Source organism: Alligator sinensis, unplaced genomic scaffold, assembly GCF_000455745.1.
Source record: "Alligator sinensis unplaced genomic scaffold, ASM45574v1 scaffold243_1, whole genome shotgun sequence".
Classification (NCBI taxonomy): Eukaryota; Metazoa; Chordata; order Crocodylia; family Alligatoridae; genus Alligator; species Alligator sinensis.
In genome coordinates, this window is record NW_005841841.1 from 4,706,327 (window position 1) to 4,712,326 (window position 6,000).

The following is a 6,000-nucleotide window of genomic DNA, read 5'->3' on the forward strand; positions in this document are numbered from 1 at the left end:
TTCTGCAGCCTCTCCACTCGATGGGGAGATGGGTTACTGGTACCTCAAATGGTTGGGGCCCCACCCCTTGAATAGTAAGAGTCCTCCCCGGGACTATATCCGCAGGTGAAACAAGGTTGGCATTGATTAATGACACACTGGCCCCTGTGTCCAGTGCCCCAACAAAGGTTCTCCCGTTTACTTTTATATTAGTCTGGTGGATGGCCGTCACCTCCTCTGGGTTTGTAATCCTGTAGCAACAGGTACGCCCCTCAGAGTGGCTCAGGTCTCCCTGCTTACAGCTGTTGCATGTCTGACTGGTTTGGGTTTGTTGCTTAGCTTTGGGCAGTTGGGCCTGATGTGGCCCGGATCCCCGCACTTATAGCACCCCCTCTTTTCCGAATTGGGTGGTTTCTCCGAATCTGGGGCCACCTTGTGCTCAGCAGGAGGTGGCCCCCTTTCCCCTTTTGGGCCTGGCCCTCCCTTCCCCCCTCATTGGAACCCTTTCTGTTCCTTCCCAAAAAAGGGAGGCTTATTGTCCAGCCCCTCACAATTTAGCAACAGCTGGTCTGCAATTTCGGCAGCCTCTTGGATGGTTTGGGGGACCCTGTCTTTGATTAGGGGTTTAATCTCCTTCGGACAGCGGTGATAAAATTGGTCCAGCGCTATGAGGTTTAGTGCCTTCTCTCTATTGTCAGCCTTGACTCCGTCTGCCCATTTAAGGGGTGAGTCCCACACCTGGGCTGTAAAGTCGACCATTGTCTTCCCCAGTTGTGGGGTGGTATTCTGGAATTTTTTCCCAGAAATAGTCCGGTCCTAACCTGAACCTTGAACACGCAGCATTTTTAAAGGCATCATAGTTATCTGCCGATTCTGAGGGCAGGCTGTTCAGGACCACAGACATGTCACCCTCAACTAGAGCAGCCATGTGTTTCATGAACTCTTCCTTTGGCAACTTCCATCAGTGAGCTTGGTTTTCGAAGTTGCTTAGGAACACTTCTGGATCATCCCCGTCTTTGTAGCGAGAGAAGACTGGGGTGTTCAGTCTGGGGGATGCAGCTAGTGCCGGCTGGATGCCCATGGTTTCAGCATTTGTCTGCATTTGGAGTACTGCAAGCTTGTGCTCGCTCTTGAGCCTTTCCTCTTTGGCATTCGCCTTGCGCTGGTGCTGGGCTTCTCTAGCCTCATGCTCACGCTGTTCCCTCTCATGCTGGCGTTGGGCCTCCAGCTCCTTACACTGGTGCTGGGCCTCCAGCTCCATCATTTTCAGCTCTAGCTCATGCTTGAACTTGCGCTCTCACTCTTCAGCTTCTAGCTGCAGCTGGAATTTGTGGAGGTGATCTTGTGGCCTGGTCATTATCACACAGGATCTTAATCAGGTCTTCTCTCTTTTGCTTCTTCCTCAGTGGAAGCCCTCTCTCTTTCATCAGCTCTCTCAAGTCGGCCACCATCATGTGGTCATACTCGTCAGCCGTCCTAGGTCTCTACACTGTCCAGTTGACAAATTAGAAATTGTTTGCTCAAGGGTTTTCAGTGAGTCTATTCCCTTCCCCAGATTATGTCTTCAATATAGCAGGTTGTTGCATCCCACCACTACCACCACATGTGGCGGGCCAGTAGCGGGTGCTCCTGCGTTCAGCCACCCACCTCACTGCGCCTGACCACCTTCCAGGCTTTGAGTGCCTCCCTGGCAGTTCCTTACGTCTGGCTGACCCCCTTCCTGGAGCACACGTGCTAGCCTGGGGGTAGAGCTGCCACCACCGAGGGATGGGCTTGATTCTGGCTCTGCGCCCCCTGGGAAATGCAGGCCTAGTAGCCCTCGAGGGTACTTGACTTGCTTCAAGAACTTGGGGTGCTTCCCTCAGTCAGAAGCACAAGTAGTGGTCTCCCTTAATCAGTCGAACCAAAGGGACCCCAAGGCATAATCTAGACCCACTCCCAATAAGTCTCCCACGCTAGGTACAACGGAGAACTTTATTGGTTACGAGGAGTAGGGTTGGAATAGGGTACAGAGTTGAGTAGTATCAGAGAAATCCCATAGAGCAAACGGGGGGCTGGAGTAGCCTTTTATCACGCATCTGAGTTACTGCAAGCTATATATCTAGTTAGCTCTCAGGTAGCTTACTCACAAGTATCATCCAGAGGCAGGTGGAGATTCCCTCTGGAGGCAGGCAGTTCATTGATCATGAGTTCTGAGAGAGAGAGCAAGTTTCAGATGGTCCAGCTCCTCTCTCTCACTGAGTTTTCCTTGTGGCTGCTGCACCCTCCTCCTAGGCAGTCCTTAACTTATATAGCCCTTATGACCTCATTACCTGGTCCAATGGAGGCCAGCACCTGTTGGCTGTCAGCCAACCAATTTGAAATGCATTTCTAGTTGCCAGGTAGACTGGCATTGCTTAGAACAACAGGGAGCCTAAGCCCCTCACCCAGGTATGTGATGCCAGTCACGTACGCAGAGGGAGCAGGTTTCCCCCATCCCTCAGGAATGTATCCAGCTCAGCTCAGGTTACCTAAAGAGAGGGTAAGGTGTGTACCCTCTCCAGGGCCCAAATTGTCACAGAGCAGAGTTTTTGGGGAGAAACAGAGGTGGCCTTCTGTCACAAACTGCATTGTGGTTCACCCCCTGGGTGATAAGCCAGAGAGTTCAGAAAGCTCACTGTGCATGTCCCACATAGCTGAAGAGGAGTGTGGCCACACTTTTTGCACCTCCCTCTGGATCCATCCATGACCACAGGCAGTCACTGTGGTTTTCCATACCTAAAGATGACTTGCACAGTAAGAGAACTTACCAGACATTATTTGTTTTTCCATGGACAACTCTGGGTTTTTTAACATTGAAACCTTGAAGTTTTCAGTTTTGAGCTGGGGAGGTTTTAACTTTTTTCTACTTTTATCCAAAAAAAAAATATTTTTCCATATGAAACAGAGATGTTTTACCAAAAAAAGAAAAAAGAAAAAATTGTAGTTTTACCTTTAGAAAATGAATGGAAACTTTTCACACAGTTGTAGAAAGGAAGAGGTTACACAATCAGGCATTGACTGAAGAACAGAACTGCCAATAGCAAATAAAACATTAATAGATTTCACAATTTATTTATGCTGAAAAGTGCTTCTAGCCTTGTGCACATTTAAACAGTTGAGCTAAATGTTTGCAAAAATGGGGTTTAACACTGAAAAAAACCCAGGGGTGTTGTAAGATCAGGAAAGTCAGGAAAGCCGACTTTGACAAGCTCAGGAGGCTTGTCAGTGAGGCCCTAAGGGACCGTGACCACAGGGAGAGGGAAGTTCAAGAGGAGTGGTTGCTCCTCAAGGGAGCGATCCTCAATGCACAAACTAAGTCTATTCCATCTCGGAGGAAAGGCAGCAAGAGGGCACAGCAGCCCCCCTGGCTCTCCAGGGACCTAGCAGATCTCCTGAGGCTAAAAAGAAAGGCCTACAAAGGATGGAGGATGGGAGTCATCTCCAAGGAGGATTTTTCTGCACTGGTCCGGTCCTGTAGGGAGCAGACCAGGAAAGCCAAGGCTGCAACTGAACTCCAGCTAGCTTTGAGCATCAAGGACAATAAAAAGTCCTTTTTCAGATATGTGAGGAGCCGGAGGAAAAGCAGGGGCAACATTGGACCCCTGCTGAACCAGATGGGGCAACTGACAACTGACGCCCAGGAAAAAGCCAACCTATTAAATAGATACTTTGCGTCAGTCTTTCATCAGCCCCATGGGACGCCCATGCCCACTACAGGGCCAGGAAGTCCGGGTGAGGGTGATCCCCTGCCCTCCATTAATGCTGACTTCGTGAAGGAACATCTTGAGAAGCTGGATACCTTCAAGTCAGCCGGCCCTGACAATCTTCACCCCAGGGTACTCAAGGAGCTGGCGAGCATCATAGCCCAGCCTCTAGCACGGATCTTTGAAAACTCTTGGCGCTCTGGTGTAGTGCCCGAAGACTGGAAGAAGGCCAATGTGGTGCCTATCTTCAAGAAAGGGAGGAAAGTGGATCCGGCTAACTATAGGCCCATCAGCCTGACTTCTATCCCGGGGAAGATCTTAGAAAAGTTTATTAAAGAGGCCATCCTTAATGGACTGGCCGACGCCAACATCTTAAGGGATAGCCAGCACGGGTTTGTTGCGGGTAGGTCTTGCTTGACCAATCTCATTTCCTTCTACGACCAGGTGACCTATCACCTGGACAAGGGAGAAGAGATTGATGTCATATATCTTGACTTCAAAAAAGCCTTCGATCTGGTGTCCCATGATCGCCTCTTGGAGAAACTGGCCAATTGTCGCCTTGGGTCCTCCACGATCCACTGGCTGGAAAATTGGCTCCGGGGTCGGACCCAGAGGGTAGTAATCGATGGAAGTCACTCATCGTGGTGTCCTGTGACCAGTGGGGTCCCCCAAGGCTCTGTCCTTGGACCCATACTGTTCAACATCTTCATTAATGATGTGGACACTGGAGTCAGAAGCGATCAGAACTGGCCAAGTTCGCCGATGACACCAAACTTTGGGGCAAAGCATCCACACCAGAAGACAGGCAGGTGATCCAGGCTGACCTGGACAGGCTCAGCAAGTGGGCGGACGAGAACATCCATAGATGCTTCTCAAGCAAATCCCGGTACGTCATTCTCCCCCTATACTCGGCCTTAGTGAGGCCGCAGCTGGAGTACTGTGTCCAGTTTTGGGCTCCACAATTCAAAAAGGTTGTGGAGAAGCTTGAGAGAGTCCAGAGAAGAGCCACGCGCATGATCAGAGGTCAGGGAAGCAGACCCTACGATGACAGGCTGAGAGCCCTGGGGCTCTTTAGCCTGAAAAAGCGCAGGCTCAGGGGTGATCTGATGGCCACCTACAAGTTTATCAGGGGTGACCACCAGCATCTGGGGGAACGTTTGTTCACCAGAGCGCCCCAAGGGATGACGAGGTCGAATGGTCACAAACTACTTCAAGATCGTTTCAGGCTGGACATAAGGAAGAATTTCTTTACTGTCCGAGCCCCCAAGGTCTGGAACAGCCTGCCACCGGAGGTGGTTCAAGCGCCTTCATTGAACACTTTCAAGATGAAACTGGATGCTTATCTTGCTGGGATCCTATGACCCCAGCTGACTTCCTGCCCTTTGGGCGGGGGGCTGGACTCGATGATCTTCCGAGGTCCCTTCCAGCCCTGATGTCTATGAAATCTATGAAAGATAATGATTCTCTTAGGAATAAATTAAAGGAATGGTGAATTTCAATTTTTTATTATTTTAAAACATCCACAGGAGCCCTGGGTTTGTAAACAATTACCAGGTGCTGCTTTCATGACCTAAACTTTAATTTTAGTTTTTTCTTTTTTTCAGTTTGCCTTTATTTTTTAACTTTCTTAGTTCTTCTGGGTAAACATGCTGTACCACCATTGCAGCTATTGTGCTGTAAGTGCATTATTGTTTGCCTGGCAGGGGGCAGCTCACTCATTAGAAGGGAAGACATGCCAAAATGTGCTTGCAACTAACTACCCTCTGGTGGTCACAAGCTAACACCACCGAGAGTTAATGCAACAATTGATAGCTTGAAGCAATAGCACTGACTAATGTTAAATGAAGACTGTTTTGAAAACTAAATGTGTTGCCCAGTACAGCAGAACTGAAGGCAGCATCTGGATTTGTTGGGACCCCCCAGCATGCTCTAGCTTTTCTTTAATTTAACTCCTGCAAAGTAAAATACTAATAAAAAGTCTACTTCTGCAAAGATGAAAACTGGCCCAAGTACCAGCATCTCTCATTTGTAATCAGAAACTCTCAGGCTTCAAGTCCTCATTGACCTTAAAACATTCAGAAACTAATGCTTCTTGGCTCTGTGCTGTCATCATTATTGCTCTACATCATATTAATTTTTTTGTCATTTCTCTCTGTCTTTGTAATGCAAATATACTGTTCTTCTTTCATAGCACCCCTCACATACTGACAGTGTCATCTCATCTCATTCTCCTTTACTCCCCTCATCTGAGACTCTGCTGACTCTTCCACACCATCTGCTCTACTTTCTGCTCCCT

The 6,000-nt window shown here is 48.9% G+C and overlaps 1 protein-coding gene across 1 annotated transcript in view; it reads left to right on the forward strand.

The window, feature by feature from the left end:
• CFAP47 (cilia and flagella associated protein 47) overlaps window positions 1–6,000 on the forward strand; it is a 757,346-nt gene that overhangs the window by 113,429 nt on the left and 637,917 nt on the right. The gene's annotated exons all lie outside the window — the stretch shown is intronic.